This window comes from Rhipicephalus microplus, unplaced genomic scaffold (genome assembly GCF_043290135.1).
Source record: "Rhipicephalus microplus isolate Deutch F79 unplaced genomic scaffold, USDA_Rmic scaffold_25, whole genome shotgun sequence".
NCBI lineage: Eukaryota > Metazoa > Arthropoda > Arachnida > Ixodida > Ixodidae > Rhipicephalus > Rhipicephalus microplus.
This window is the reverse complement of record NW_027464598.1, coordinates 3,499,078-3,516,125: the sequence shown is the minus strand read 5'-3', so window position 1 is coordinate 3,516,125 and position 17,048 is coordinate 3,499,078. Positions and strand designations below refer to the sequence as shown.

The 17,048-nt window shown below is 44.0% G+C and overlaps 2 long non-coding RNA genes across 2 annotated transcripts in view; both read left to right on the top strand.

Moving 5' to 3' along the window:
- LOC142786546 (uncharacterized) overlaps positions 1–3,597 on the top strand; it is a 40,467-nt gene extending 36,870 nt beyond the window's left edge. Inside the window, exons 2-3 of the long non-coding RNA XR_012889085.1 lie at positions 1,080–1,347; positions 3,517–3,597. This is a non-coding gene — a long non-coding RNA (uncharacterized LOC142786546). The remainder of the gene's footprint in view (positions 1–1,079; positions 1,348–3,516) is intronic.
- A 170-nt stretch (positions 3,598–3,767) lies between these two features.
- Positions 3,768–14,233, top strand: LOC142786560 (uncharacterized). The gene is made up of 2 exons (XR_012889092.1): positions 3,768–3,814; positions 13,218–14,233. It is a non-coding gene; the product is annotated as an uncharacterized LOC142786560 (long non-coding RNA).
- The last annotated feature ends 2,815 nt before the right edge of the window (positions 14,234–17,048 follow it).

The window sequence follows — 17,048 nt, the reverse complement described above, 5'->3', positions numbered from 1 at the left end:
CATCTACGCTTGATTGATGCAGTTTATCATTTGATGCAGTTTATCATCTAGCTGGTGCATGCGAGTGTTCATTCAACTCGACCACGCTGCGTGGTTACCCTGCTTTGCCTCTTTGAGGATCACACTTTCTGTCTAATGTGACCTGGTGTATTTAAATTGGACATTTGGAAATTTTCAGTGGGATTTATTTCAGAAAGGGTTTGCTATAACTTTTTTGAGTGATCATTAAGGGAAAAAATATTTTTTATAGCTACAGATCTGTTGCTCATTCATGAATAATGTAAAGAGAAATTAAATATAATCATATATTATTAAAAATTGTATGTTCATTAAACAAATGTTTCACGAGCTTACAGAACTACAAAGACCATATCATTGTTACCTTTTTCCCTTGAGGATTGCCGTGCTATGCACATTTTCGAAAAAAATTCCCCATGGTCAGATTACGATTATGAACTGGTTAGCGATAACTCATCTGTATGTTTCTATCCAATGATTCTGATGCCAGTTTGGGAATTGAAGGAATTGTGCCTTGACTCGCTGATAGTAGATACACCGGCTGTCACGCCCGTAGCCTTATTGCAGTGTGAAGACATGCCAGAAAACTGTGATTGTGAACCCATAAAAAACCAAACGGCTTTACACTGCGCACTCGTTTACACCAGTGTATGCTACAGTTGGTGGTCTTCCCTTTATATGATAAAGAATAAAAATTGGAATGTCCCTTTTGATTTTTCTGGTACAGACCTACAGCAGGTCGCGGGTTCAAATCGCAGCTGCGGCGGCTGCACTTCCGCTGAAGGCGGAAATGTTGTAGGCCCGTGTGCTTAAATTTGGGTGCACGTTTAAGAACCCCAGGTGCTTGAAATTTCCGGAGCCTCCACTACGGCATCTCTCATAATCATATGGTGGTTTTGGGACGTTAAACCCCACATATGCTCTGCTCTAAAAGTGTCCAAAAAGCTTGCCTTGCTGTCCTACACCTTCCATTGCGATATTGACATCTTTTTTTAAAATTTCATCAGTGATGAGGTCGATTTTTATCTATTATTTGGATTTTTATTTGCATGTTCTGGAAGAAAAAGCACGAGGAAGAGGCTGTGCAGAAAAAGCACGAGGAAGACTTGCTGGCAGAATGTTGTGGAGAAGAACCTACAGTGCCAAAGGCAGAGTTTGATGCCGAGCAGAACAGCTTGCACAAAATCGAAGAAGAGTTGGCATTGCTGAAGAAAAGCAGCGATTCGGACATATGTGAAAACTGCAAGACAATGCACAAGAAGCTGGAGGAGCTAGAGGCCTTAAACAGAGACCTCCAGAAAAGCCCGACTCAAAAATGTTTTTCCATCGGTGAGTGTTCCTTCTGTTTTCTTCTACTCCATAAAGGCGAGCATGAGGCTGGCAAGTGGCTACGCTTGATCACTTCTAGGAAAGATGCTCAAGTGGATAAAGGAAGTGATAAAGCGTTCCAGTGCTGCTTATTCTATATGCATGCTACAATATTAGCATTTTGCTTACGACATGTCTGTCTCATGATGCCAAGTAGAAAGACAAAGGGAGGAGGCATATAAAAGTTCAATAAGGGTTGCTGTGTAACTAACACAATAAGAGGGAGCTGTTTTTGTATGCTAACACTACCTTAAAGGGTTCTGAGACCAGCTGTTGGGCTTCGTAAAAAAACCTTCTCTGGGTAGAAAGTGTACTTCTATGAAAAGTCAGTCAAATGTGTTTATGCATGGCACTTTAGAATTCACAGGAAAAGCTCAATGTTACCCCATTTTCAAGCACACTCTTGGAACAAACTTACTTGCTTTGAAGCAGCCGGCACCTGCAGATTTTGTCATTTCGCTGAGTGCTGCTGTTCTATCATAGGTTACACAAATCGAGACTGTTTCTTTCAATTAATTTTGAATGTCACAGTAGCCTCAAACATAATGAAGCTTTTGTGGAGCGCTGAGTTGCAGTGCTCAAAGCATGTGTTTAACTGTCATGCTTCTATACCGTCTGACATAGCGGGCAATAAAAAAAAGCTCTTAACTGAGCACGTTCGTACATGCCAAACCACATGGAGCACATTGTACACATGTTATGAAGGTACCCAAAAAGTGGATTACAGAACTGAAGCAGTGGAGAGAAATGGGGCGTGTAACTGTTCCAGAAATGCTATACTAAGAAGTTAAGAGCACATAGGCATCTACTGGATTTCTGCTGACCATCTAAGCAGTTTTGCATAATAGGGATGCACAGGTGAATTGTTAGATATTTAACCCATTCAGAGAGCGTGCCTGGAATTGCCAAGTCGCAAAATTTACTGAGGCACTGTACGCCATTGTCACCGATCATGACGCTCCCAAAGTCGTCACCTGGCACCAAAGCCCACAAGGAAACAGTTCATGACAGTGCTTGATTAAGGCGTTCCAAGCACCAGTCATCATTTTATCGCTACGAGCGGGTCAATGTTTAGTTCAACTGCTGAATGAGAATTTGTCATGAACGAAGCGAGAAGTACACGAGTCCTCAAGCCGCAAGAGATAACGCAGCCCAAAAACAATGAAGTATTTTTGTTCCTTCTTTTTTTTTTACCCCAACAACTATGTCAAAAGGGGTAGTCGTCACCAAGCAATGATGACAACACTCTTTAATTTATTTTTTACATTGATAAAATGAAGGTAGTCCCGACTGTCAACATCTTGGCGGTGGCGATGGCACTTGTAACTTTGCAGCAAGCAGCTGCTGATTCGGCGAAAAAAGCAAGAAAGAGGGTAGCCTCCATTTTGTGTGTTTTATAACCGAAAGCCCCATAAATAGCAGATTTCAAAGGCCTTGCTTTTTGGGCCCACATGCCATCGTGGGCGAACATACAGGGAAAGGAATGCGAACATTGCAATGAGGCTTCTGAGTATCTGCACATTCATCTCTTTTTGGTGCCTTCGGCAATCGGCCCATTTGAAAACACCTATGCACGCTCGTTACAACCCACAGATCGCGCGTTAAAACGAGCCGGTACACTCGCAAACGCTGCGCAGCTAACCAGATGAACGTAAAGCAACAGCGCCACCTTTTTGTCACCTGCGCGCGGAGAGTGATCGGTATTTGACTGAACGCGGCTGAAAATGACCAGCATTTGTTAGGAAAATGCATTCTTGCAGTTTGCACGGCACAGCGTTTCATATATTGGATGTTTCGCTGTGCGGGAGTGTGATGTAACTGTGCATCAACACTATACTTTTGCATGGGATATTCAAGGGGATTTCTTAACTGTTTGCTATAGCAAATAAATAGATATATTTAAGTTTGGTATATCTGGGATCGACTGTAGCAAAAACAAGTCGTGTACACAGTTTTGTACGTAGTGCCTTAGGGGATTGAAACCTACGCAAAAATTTCCTATTTTAATTGTCTGAATTATTTTGGTAGAAGCGATGAGGCGAGAATACAGCTGTAACTCCACTCCTGCTTCATTTGCCAAATAAGGACTGTATGCACTTGATGAATCTTAACCATATGTTGTAATTTCAGAATGCAGAATTATACAGGTCAGTACACTGGACATCACTGTAAATACAATGTCCATGCCGCCGAGAAGTGGGAAGAAAGGCAAGTTATTTTTGCCAGTTGCATCCTTAGTACATCACTGTCTCATGTTTTGATGCGGTGGTTTAGGTAGTGGCTTCTTGTTCTGTTTGTGCAGAAGAACTAAAATGCCTTTTTTGATTCCCTCATGCAGTTAAGTGGTTTTTTTTTTACACAAGGTGCGTGTTTTATATTTCAGTCACACGAGCAGCCCATTCTTCGGACCATGGCCACAGTCAATCCTGTAAGCAGATAGTTTCATATTCACTACGTGTGTATTGTACTTTATAGAAGGTATTGACTGAGCTCACCTGCCATAGTGGTAGCGAGTGCATGACCATAGTCGTGGTCGTTCAGCAATCCAGCATAGGGCAGCGCGATGTTTATAAGCACTGCACTTCACTGAGCTGTTTTCTTAGAAAAATAGCAACATAAAATATTCTGCCAAGAACTTTGGTTGTAGTCCGATGACGACATACGCACCAACGTTTTTAGATACCGTCAGTTGGGTAAACACGCGTGGTTGGAGAGGCGAGGAGCGGCCCCCTCCCGCATCCCGCGCAGCGGCGGCGCTGCTTTCGCTTTGGGGTTGGCGAAGGAGCATCCTCCGTTATCTCTGCATGCGAAACAGCGGAAAATTCGCTTCCAAATACACGGATTGTAGTTAAAGCAGCTTGATGAAGGCCGAATGAATACAACTTAGTGATAAATAAGGGCCGTGCCGGTTCCTAAGCATAAGAAATGTATGGTTATTTTTTTGGCTGCAATGACTCAGTGATGTGGCCAGCAGGTGGCACACTGTGCCAGTACCATTCCCCCCCCCCTCTAAGAAAAATCTTTTCGCTCTTGTTTACAGAGCAAAAAGTCACACTCGACCACACTTATTTATCCGTCACTCTATTGAAATCGAGGTAGTACCTCTACCCCCCGAAAAAATATTCTTCCTGTGCCTCTGCAATAAATAGGGTCCATCTGCGCCTTCAGGTTGTGGGAGATTCTAAGCAAATGAGCCTGTTGTAATTACACATAGTTTAAATTGCGTGTAATTTCAGACACAATCGGTTGTAGGCAGAACAGCTTCATTGGACCCCAGTTTGAGGAATACAGTAAAAGAATTCGCTAGAAATCTGATCAGCGATTCTTAAAATATTCTCTTCGTGAAACACCTGGTCGAGCAACAAATAAATAAAGTGCCAGGGATACCAAGAGAATGAAACGTTTGCAGAACAAAAAGCCCTATGCACATTTCTAATAAAGGCTTCCAGAGTGCCGGCATAATCTTAGACCATGGTTTTTTGTAAATATGCGCGAACTCTTAAAAAATTTTGCTGCCGTGCCCCGAACATGCTGCTTCTACTCGCTAGGCTATATGGTCTTGCATTGCAAAGTAGCACACATAGTGGGGTTGATCTCAGATTTCCTGTTGTGGGTAGCGTACGTGTTCAACCGGTCATTGTCGTTATCGTGTCTAAGCTGCTATACGAGGCTACATATGTGTGTTTGCTGCTAGAGTGCTGCGAAGCGCCATACTGTGCTTGGGCGAGGCAAATAGCATGTGTTGCATCAACGTGGTGACGACTAGCTTCGTGCACACAGTGCGTCTCCGTGATGCTCAAGCTGTTTTTCGTGAGAGGGCGGCAGCGGAAGATATGAAGCGCATTTGTGTCATTCACTACTAAAAGCATTCAGTATGCTTACAACGCTGATATGCTTGCAGTACCATAAGCACGTTTGTGATAGTGCGTCGAGATTTTCGGGTTCCCAAATCACACTTTTGAAGGTGGTTCGGCATGAGGTTGCAGTGAACAGTGGTTCAGCACATGTTTGTTGTCATATAGCATTAGTTGTATACTGCGTGCTTTTATCAACTGCACGGTCAAGCAGATAGCTAAATGTGATTTTTATGATGTGCTCCTAATAAAGACTAACACTGACATGCTGGAGCTCTGGGGAAGCTTGAAAAGCTAAATAGGCAGACCTACAGAAAGCCTATGCAATAGTCTGCTTAATCATATCACATTATTGTAAATGAAAGCCTACTACTATGTAACTACAATTGTTGTGCAATCACAATTTCTTTTCTATTTTTGAGGAGTGTTATTCTATCGTTTCCTTTTTAATGTTCATGAAGTGAACCTAGTTTGTAGAATGTTTGTTCTATTTCATTCTATGGTTTGTTCAGGATAAATAGGTTGCTTGGTGCGTAAAAAGGTAGTGCAGTTAAAACCTGGTGATAGTTGGTTAAAAGGCTTTCTGGAAAGGCTGTTTGAGTTATGGATATTCTAAACTGATTAAAATATGTACTTGTTTCTCCAAGTTACTAAAAATTTGTTTTCATTTGTTCCTAACACGAGATATTAAATGCCACTGACTGCTCAAAATCAAGGTTCTTCTGCTCAAAAATGAAAATTTTGGTGCTCCAGAAATTGCTGCCAATCCCACTTCAGCCGTCTCATCTCCGGTGTTTGCGCAGGAGAATATAAGCTCAATAGGGGAGATTAGCTGAAGTGACTTCTGCACCTGAAAAGCATAGATTTGATGCTTTTCCGCTGTTAGAGAATCTTTACTGCAGCAGTGAATGAAGTTTTGGCAACCACAAACAGACGTTGAATTTTCAGCAATATTCGTTTGATGAATTAACGACTGATTACTTTGCGAAATGGCCTACACTCAAACTAAAAAATAAAGTAAAAAGGGCGTCTGTCGTCCCAGAATAATAACCATCATTTTACAGCGAAAGCTGTTATGAGATCACAACTTGGGTCACGCGCAGTTGTCCGCCGCCACTGCCGGTGTCTGTAACCTCCTCGCGCGAAAAAAAACTAGCACCAATGATACAGTGGGGCTTTAACCCGGGTCCGCTGGGTGCCACCTCAGTATTCTACCACTGAGCTACAAAGATTATTTTCTTTTTTTCTTTAATGAATGACATTATCACCAGTAAGTACACAGAACATACTTCATCAGAAGTCAGGCAAACACACACAAGCGTCAAGAACGGGAAGCCACTCCGGAACGGGGTCAAAAGTCTCGACAACACTGCGCACTTGAGCAGCTGCTTCTCGGAAGACAGATCTCGTCGACCATGGTGGCTCGGCGTGTCTATCGATCATGCGACTTTTCCATAATGAATAAAGTCCCAACAACATAGACAAGTCGTAAGGAGTACTATCAGTCAGAATCTTTTTGAACGGAAGGAACCCAATACCATGGGCTGTGATTGGAAGTTCTTTTTTTAACGTTCTTTTTATAATGTCCTAAAAATAAAAAGCCTCACGACAATGAATAAAACAATGCTCTATAGTCTCAGGTTGGTTGCAGAGTCTACAATTCACTGTCCAGGGTACGTATATTGATTTTTCATTCAGCCACGTTTTCACTGGCAGTGTGGAAGTGTGCAGTTTAAAGAACAATGTTTTCGCTGAAGGAGATATGCACATTCTACGTACACGAAATAATACATCGTGATGGCTTTCGATAAACAGGTTCGGGGAAAAAATGTTCACAAGTGCAGCGGTTACATTCGTTCTGTCAATAGTATACAAATACTCTAAGGTAAACCTGGCTTTCAAAAAACTGACAGTATCAACAATTTCTTTTAGGAATCCCCGCAACGGCAATTCCTTAGCAATGCTTGTTGTGACATGAATAAAAGGAAGGTGGTAACATAGACGGTTACAAAGAACCGCTAATAGAAATGGGTGGCGCACATTCTCGAGGTAGAAAAATCGCAACACCAACTGTCGCACGAACAAATGCACAAGGCCGAGGCCACCCTCTTCGAGTGGAAGAAAAAGATTGTCTCTTCTCATGGGTTCCCAGGAAGAGCTCCAAATAAAGCAGGCCAATATCCTATAAGGCTTGAATGTGTACCCGAGAGCATTGCAACACCTGCAGACTATAAATAAGCTTCGATACAAGGGATATATTGCACGCTTTCGCTCTGGCAAAAATGGAAAGCTCCCGTTCGTGCCATGTTGCCATCATTCGGCGGATCGTAGTTATCGCAGTGGTCCAGTGTGGGCCGCTGTTACAATAGTTATCGAGAGGCACACTAAGGTATTTCATAGGAGTCGCATTCCAATGAATATTTGCGAAGACTGAAGGAGTTGTAGCCCACATGCCTAGCCAGAATCCACTACTTTTATCAACATTTCTGCTGGCACCAGCGACTTCACAGAAACGTAAAGTTGTGTTGAATGCTTCTTGAATGCTGGGTTTATCAGCGCAAAAGAAGGCAATGTCATCTGCATAAGCTAGAACTTTAACTTCCTCAGCATCATATCGGCAGCCTCTTAAGCTGGACGTTAGAAGCACACTTAAACATAATTGTTCCAGATAAACAGCAAAAAGCAAAGGTGACAGCGGACATCCCTGACGTACAGATAAATTTAACTCCATTATATTGGAAAGTGTGCGATTTACAATTAGCCTAGTTGTGGACTTCTTATAAACGAGTGAGATACCATTGTATAGTACATCACCCAACTGCAGGTGTCTTAGGAGCCGGAACAAAAAAGCATGCTGTACCTTATCAAATGCTTTTGCAAGGTCAATTTGCAGGAGGGCTACTTGGTCCATGCTACCATCTATACACTCAAGAACTGAACGTGCAATATGAATGTTTTTCTGTATAGAGCGACCACGAATTCCACATGTTTGGTGGTCACCTACACATCTAGTAATCACTGTCTGTAGCCAATTTGTCAACAATTTAGCAAATATTTTGCAGTCAACGTTACATAACGATATAGGCCTGTATTCGTTAACTCCCTTCAATGCGTCAGGATCAGCACTTTTTGGGATTAATGTTGTATGGCTCTGATAGAAAGAAGGAGGAAGTTCACCACGGTCATAAGCCTCTTTAAAAAGTTGCTCAAGGAAAGGTATCAGAAGTTTCTGAAAAGCTATGTAAAATTCACCACTAAGGCCATCTGGGCCAGCAGTTTTGTTTTTCTGCAACGTTGTTATTGCAAATCTAATTTCCTCTCTGGTTATTGGCCCCTCTACAGTGAGTCTATCATCTTCTTGTAACTGAGGCACAAGACGATAGTTAGAGCGCGAGAACAAAACGACGACACAGAGACAAGAAGGACACGAAAGACACGAGTCGTCGTTTTGTTCTCGCGCTATAACTATCGTCATGCCATACCAACTAACCCAAGCTGCCACACTTCTGAGGCACAAGGGCAATGAAGTGGTTTGCTTCTTCCTCGAAATTCTCCTGAAGCTCAGCCGCGGTGAACAAACATTTGTAATAATCTTCAAATACAGCTCTTATTTCACATGTCTCTGTGCAAAGGGAACCCCGCGACTCAATTTGCAGTATCTGTTTAGAAAGTGCATATCTCTTTTCATCCCCGAGAGATTTTTAGTGGGTTCCTCTTCAGTGAAATGGGTAACACGGGAGCGAATATAGCTCCTGTGTATAAATCTGTATCATGTTTTTGTATCTGTGCTCGAATCACATTTATCTCATCCCCGCACGATCCCGGCTGTTGACTTTCAAAAGTATGGAGCTTATGAAGTAATTCATAAAGATAGCGCTTTTCAGCTTTTTTTTCTTTGCGCTATTTCGCATGAAATACTAATTTCCTGATACTTGACTCTTTCTTTGAACCTTTCCCATTGAGCGAAAATTGGCAGTTGTCGACACTGTGTTACCTCTTGTACCGATTCTTTTACTACTTTAACAAAACAATCTTCGCGCAACAACTGTACGTTAAGCTTCCATAAGTCCCAGTTTAGAGGTGTTTTACGGAAATATTTAGGACCCCAGGAAACAGTGACCAAGCAATGGTCTGTAAAAAAATATGGGCTTTACAGAATAATTATGAATGTGAGACCATAAGCTTAGAGATACATATACACGGTCATGCCGAGCATGAGAGATGCCTTGAAAGTGCGTGAGCCTCACTGAGGAAGGTGCATGCGCTCCCACATCTATTAAATTGTGGTCATTCAATAGTTTCTGCAGTAAGGCTGCACTTGCATCATAACGATTTGTTATATATAAATGATCTCTAGCGTCACAACCACAATTAAAGTCTCCAAAAACTACCAAAGTTCTGTCAGTGTTTAGTAGCGAAGTTAAAGAAAGGAAAAAAGAATTCCTTTCATTCACTTTGGAGGGAGCATAGACACAGATAAACCTCCAATTATGCAATGAAAAGATAAGTCGCAACAAATGAGGCGTCCTTCCCCATCAACACGTAGTGACGTCAAAATATGATTCAAGTGCTTTCTAACTAATAAAAAGCATCCAGCGGATGCACCACGTGCTGGGCTGATGTATAAATTGTAATCACGGAAAACTTCCACTGCAAGATCGGCATCACGAGCAGCAAAAATCTTAGTCTCTTGCACTGCAAGTACATCAATGTTGTACTGCTCAAGCACGTGGTGCAACTGCCACTGACGCCTTACATTCCTCAAGCCACTTACGTTGAGTGTCGCTACACACATGGGAAACGTTAGCGCGGTAGCCATTTCGATATCTTAGAACTTTTGTAGGTCACCTTTAGCCACAGGGCAACCTGTGGCTTTACCTCCTTTGCACTTTTTAGGAGCACTTTCCACAGGACGCTGGCATAGGCGGCGCATCTCTCGGTTCCTAAAGAAGGTGACGCGGGCACCACACGAAGACACTTGCTCTGTCGTGTCTGGCGCACTCGTTGTTGCTTCATCGGTGACCGGTGCCTGACGCTTCTTTGTCTGACTGCAATCAGATCCTTCTTGTTCCTCATTGTCAGGAGGCTTCTCTTTAAGGCCTTCCAAGTGGTGTTCGTCAGCAGCATTGCATTGATTTATGGTTTCACTGGCGTCGTTAGCGGTGTTATTTTGCGTGCCAAGGGTATCCATGGACAAGTGTTCCGCTTCCTTCAAGGCACCTTCTGCTCCTCCCGCTGCTTCTCCTGTCGCATCAACTACCTCAGTGACACCCATAAGATGATCGAGACGTTGGTCTTCTGTGCCTTGACCAGAACGGAGTTTGTTGGCATAAGTCGACACGCAGGCATCCGACGAGTGACCAAAACGCTGGCACTGCAAGCACCTCGGTGTTTTGCACTGTCGTCGTACATGCCCCACTCGCTTGCACCGAAGACACAGTGGAGGCCTACCGGGAATTTTTACGAGGCATTGGTGGCCATAGATTGACATAAGGTGTGGTGTGACATAAGGTGTGACATAAGGAGCTCACAGTGATGGTGTCCTTGAGCTCCAAGGCAACGCCTCTATTTGTTGTCATCCATTGTTCCATTCCTGCACATCTCAGTGCCTCTCTTTCAACGGACTTCACAACGCCGTAAGCCTGGAACGCCTCTTCAACACGTCGCGATTCAAGATGAGGCGGAAGCCAAAGAAGTTTCAGCCTAATATTCTTGGTCTCCGGATCTAGCACCATCCACTTCAGCCCTTTTACACGAAGCTCACCACAAGTGACGAGTTTCTGCTTCGCCATGCTGCTTGCACACGTAACCATCCATACATGGCTCATTTGATACTGGCCAACTCCTACAATGTCCGCTGTGCTCACCACTTTAAGCAGCGCGTCACGGAAGTCTGGGGCCCGGTAGGACCTACCATTCAAGTAGGCATGAAGGAAAACGGAATTCAAAACATCGTTACCGGTTGGAAGACGTGGCAGGAGGACTTTATAGCTTGAGTCTTCATCATGAAACGGAGTCGATGATCCTCGGCCGTGTGCCGATGCGCTGTTATCAGCAGAGAGCATTTTGGAACGCAGCCGATCGGTGCGGCTTCTTCTTCCTCTCCCTGTGCCTGTGAATTGTTGTGAAACTTGCGTTAAGCACGCTTCATGCCTGGAAAGCAATCGCGTTAATAAGATTTATAAAGCGTTTTGAAACAGCGAAAGACCAACCAGTCAAACAATGTGAATAGCGTAAAGAGCGGGCCTTCCATTGCTCCAACCCATCACAAAATTTGTTCTTGATGTCCTATTAACTGTGGCACATACCCTAATCAGCCTTAATTCCTCATCGTCGTCAGCCACTGCACGAGCGATTGGCACAAAATTCCTCGCAATAGTTTAAAGGACACTACGCTTTTCAAAAGAATGACGAAAAATAGCATAGTGAATGCCAGCCTACTACTCAAATAAATTTATTAATAACGACCTAGAGGGTATCAAGCTAGTGTGCTTGCAGTAGTTACCCAATGAGTGTTTAGAAAAAAGCTCCAAAAGGCCGCTCTTATAGCTTTCGCTGTGACTCTGCTGCGCCTTCCATGCAGGCCTGGCGTTTTAGGGGCGAAGCTTTTTATAGCGGCAACCATTCGTTCCCCGTAGAATGTAACAAGTATAACAATTTGACCTCCAAGGTGGTGCCGGTGAGAGACTTGTTCTGTGCATTGTTGAACAATAAAAACAGTGCTCAATGTAAAAGTCAATGGCTGCTAATGGGGAATGAGAGACAGGAGCATTCGGCTTTTAGTTAACACGCAGGCTTCGATCACCATTAGCAGCCATTGGCATGTACATTGAGCACTATCTGACAAGAAAAGGTTGCTACGTTATACTCGCTGGGTGTAACCTCCTTAGCTTTAGAAAGGTTTAGCGAGCGTTGAGCCGCAGCGCCATGAATACAATGAACTTGTATATACCTTGAATGAACTCGAGGTGGTTAAAAATGGGAAGTAGTTACGAAGCGCAAGCCGTAAGAAAGTAAAAGCCGAATTCTCCGCCTTTCATTTCCCATTAGCAGCCATTGGCATGTACATTGAGCACTATCTGACAGAAAAAGTTTGCTACGTCATATTCGCTGGGCGTAACCTCCTTGGTTTTCGAAAGGTTTAGCGAGCGTTCGGCCGCAGTGCCATGAATACAGTGAACTAGTATATACCATGAACTCGAGGTGGTTAAAGGTGGGAAGTGGACCCGAAGTGCAAGCCGTAAGAAAGTGTGCATGTGCCACCTCTCGTTTAGTCCTTGGAATGTCCGCTAGATGGCGGTGCTTCTATATGGGGAATATATGATGAAAATATGCGAGATGGTGGTACTTGGAGTGTTGAATAGATGGACGAACGGACACAGAGACAGATGCATGGATGGACGCATGAATGGACGCAGGGGCGGCTGCATGGTCGAACGCAGGGACGGACGCACGAACAGACGCACGCACGTACGGGCTGATGGACACATGGACGGTCACACTGACGGACGCATGGACGGACGGAAGCAAGAACGAATGGATGGACGAATTCTTCGCCCCACTCTCCATCGATCACTCCATGGATATGGTGCCATTTTTTATTTTGCCATCCTTTTCTTGCAATGTAGCCGCGTTCCCAGCACTTTTCTGGTCACAAATGGCATGTGCGCTATCAGCGTGACATAGTATTCCTGGTAGGAAAGTGGCAAGCGCCGAGTTTTCAAAAGAGGAAATGTAAGCAATGCAGATGATTATTGTTGTGAGACAAAAGGATGCACATTTTATCTCTATTTTTTCTTTGAGTGTACATGTTCGCACCTACATGGCAAAATGTCGCTCTAACACAAAATGTTGTGCTTGCCAAAGAGCCAATAACACTGTTGCATTAGTTAACTGACAAATATGACGTGAGCTGTGCAATCTCGCTATTTCTTTAAATATTGCAACTTTGTTTTTCCCCTTTCTGTACGCATGCAGATCTATGCTGGGTGTGACCGGTGGATAGAAAAAGATGCCTGGGGCATGTTGATCTCATCTACAGACACCAGAATCATCTACTGGACACCAGAGCAGCTCAAATGCTGAAGTGTCACGGGGATCTTGTCGAACAAATATAAGTCCCTTGGGAAGACACAGGCGAAACCTGCCATGACGCCGGAGAAGCTAAACTCTCTGAAAGGTATGATGGTCCTAGGTCTTAGGTTGTATCAGCTAATGGGGATCTTGTGTCATTGTTTCTGATCATGTCCCTTTGAATAACACTATCACAGGTAGCAAGCTTTTTTCACATCCTGCTATCTGGTGCTTACTGCATTGTGATCTTCATTGGGATCGCAAGTATGCCGGCGTAATTCTGCATTATAGGTAATTCTAGGAATATATAAGACTCTGTGTGAACATTTCGTGGCATCGGTTCTAATAAGCCGATGGGCATGTTCGTGTGGTTATGACTCAGTTGATTCGGGGTATAGTAAAGACTTGTTAATTTAGAAAATTGGACGATTCGGAAGTATATTCTGGTCCCACAAGGATATGAAATGTTGAAAGGTGTCAAACTCTTCTTTATTCAGTCACATTTAGCCTCAACTTGGTTAAATTGAGATGATCCTTAGAGTGAGCCAAGTGTGAAGTGCACAGGAGGCAATTAAAGCTATGCTCACGGAATACCAAAGTAGAAGGCATAGTCGCCATCCGCAATCGCGTTGTTAGCGACCACTGCTTCAGCAAATCGAGGAAACTTTTTTCGTTTTTGTTTACTTGGCGCACGTTAACTGCGTGGACTCTATGTATGTTCATGTGAATAATGGCTGAGGTTAAAGCTGGGGAAGAAGAAGAAGTGGATCTGTTCAGTCGCTGTTTCTGTGCACTGTTCAATTTCTGCTCTTTTCTTGGACTATTACGCTGACATCTATTTCTTTGCGGTGTGCCAACAAGACGTCGGATGAAGAATTCGAGGGCTCGGCGCCCTACAGGTACGAGGTTCTTTTATCAAAGACTTGGCTAGTACGCGACCACTACGGTGGTTGGTAGCCATCGCCACGAGCCTTATGCTCGTCCAAGTGCGTTAAACCACATGAGTGATACTACAGGACACAATGAAAAGCCTGGGGGCTTACAGGTGCGCCCAAGCATTATAAAGCCGGCACGTTTACAAATTCACAACCGCGAAATGGCTCCAGCGAGCACAGCAGCAATGGAAGACGATGAAGCAAAGAGCAAGAAGCTCCGCTTAAAAGCTAATCTTTTCGACGATAAAACGTCAACTTATTACCTAAGTGATGAAGACATGGACGAAGATAAACCATTTACGTTGGTTGGGAACGTTGCGAAAGTAAAACATGTTTCTCTGCAGTATTCAGATGAACAACTTCTAGAGTACTTGAGAGACGCAGGGGTTATATCAGCGCGACGGCAAATAAAATACTACCGCCAGGAAGATGGAGGAGTAACGTCGCGTCCACTTCACTCAGTGATTCTGACTTTTCGAGATGACCGCCCGATTCTACGAAGAATCTACTTAGGATTCACTAGTCGCCCAGTGCAAGAATATCTTGGTCCAGCACTTCGGTGCTATAACTGCCAGCGATTTGGACACATTGCCGAAACGTTGCCGTAACACACGCCACCGGTGTAATGTCTGCTCAGAAGAACACCACCATAATGAGTGCAAGTCAGTTCTCCAGCCTAAGTGTGCAAACTGTGCAGGTAATCACGCTGCCTCATATTCAGGCTGCCCGCAAAGTAAAGCGGCTGCAAAATCGCATCGGCATGAGCCTATCTATGCAAGAAAACCGTGCCTCAATGAACCCTCTACAAACCTTGAGATTGTTCATCCTGTACGTGATCTACCTCAGCGCACACCACAACAACAGCCGACAAACACGCCAAGAGAACCACCAATAGAACCGCCAGGAACACATCCGAGAGACCACTCACAAAAAGTACATTCAAGAAACCCAACTTACGCGTCAAAGCTGCGAACACCCACGTGACCTCAGCCGCAAAGTAGTAGAACCGACAGCGCCAGTGTTCGCCCCAACTACAGCCCCACCGCGATAATCTAGTGGATAAGGTACACAGCTGCTGACCCGCAGGTTGCGGGATCGAATTACGGCTGCGGCGGCTGCATTTCCGATGGAGGCGGAAATGTTGTAGGCCTATGTGCTCAGATTTGGGTGCACGTTAAAAAACCCCAGGAAGTCGAAATTTCGGGAGCCCTCCACTACGGCGTCTCTCATAATCATATGGTGCTTTTGGAACGTTAAACCCCGCATATCGATCAATCGATCAATAAATCGCCCCAACTACGACATCGAAACGTCACGTCGTTCTCAACAGGCCTCAGAAACTTGACCATTCAATGGGAACCGTGCCTCTGAATTAGTCATGCATTACTTTTTACCAATGCTTTTCGTAGCTCTTAAGGCAATCTTGTCTGTTCTACCGGAAGCAAACAACCTGCCAGAAAAGCCCTGCTGCCTCTGGGAGCACTATTGTGCCAACAATCTGGGTCAAACCTGTGGCAAGTAACTTAATATTAAGCGCTCTAAAGATGTCTCCATATACCAGTGGAATGCCAATAGTCTTCGAAGGAAGTGTGCTAACTTCCGCAAACTCCTTTTGCAATATAACTTTCCAATACTTTGCAACCAAGAGGCAGGAATGAATGATGGTGTCCAGCTCTCCAACTGCGTGATATATAAGTCATCTCGTCGAAGTGGTCCTAGCAGAGTGCACTTGTGCGTCAGAAAGGACCTACCTTCTCAACAAGTTCACTCAAGTGATTCGGACTTTCCGGAATTCGTCGCTTGCAAAGTATCCTTTAGTGAGCAGTGCGTAACAGTGATCAATTTTTACCTACAACCTTCAAGCCGCATTTCAGTGGAAGAGCTAACAAATATCTTCAACATTTCTAATTCATATAAGTTTATATGCGGAGACTTTAATGCACCCATCACAATCTGGGGTAGTGATCAATGTGATGCACGTGGGAACATTGTTAAGTGGGCCGCAGACAAATGCAATTTGACTATTTTAAATGACGGCTCCTCAAATTTTCTCCGAGGGCATAATTACTCTAGTTGCATCGGTGTAACCTTGTGTTCCCAAGATCTAGTGAATTGTGTGGTATAGACAACGAATGTAGAAACACGTGGGAGTGACCATTTTCCCATTCTAATAAATCACCCCTACTTGCGAAAAGACGACACCAGACGCTACAGCAAACTGACGAACTGGAAAGCTTTTCGGTACAACCTAACAAACTAAAATAGTGAACTCACGACAGTTGAAAGCTTTACTGAATTTCTGCAAGATAATGCAAATAAATGCACAAAGAAAGTCCCGATTCCTAAAGACTATGCTGCAGTCGATGGAGAGTATGAACATCTAAGAGCCATCAGACGACGTTCAGAAAGGGCATATCGACGCAGCAGAAGTTTAGAAGCATACAAAAATGCACAGAAAATCCACAGTGTATTGCGCAGACGGCTAGAAAATTTAGGTAAACGACGCTGGCGTGATTTCTGTGGAACGCTCTCTCCCCACACACCTGTTCCAAGAATTTGGCTTGTAATTCGAGCACTTAGTGGCCCTGTATCACAGAGCTTCCCATTTCGTGCTCTTGCTGTAGCCTTGGACAAACCGGAAGCTGTGGTAGCAGATAAATTTTGTCAACTTATCAGTAGGCCCGCCGCATCACACGGTGCCCTATTTGATAATTCTGTCGCGTTAGCCAGCCAGAAAATTATTGCTTTCTTTTGGGCCCAGCATCCTCAACTAGACCCTGCATTTATCATAAGGGAGCTG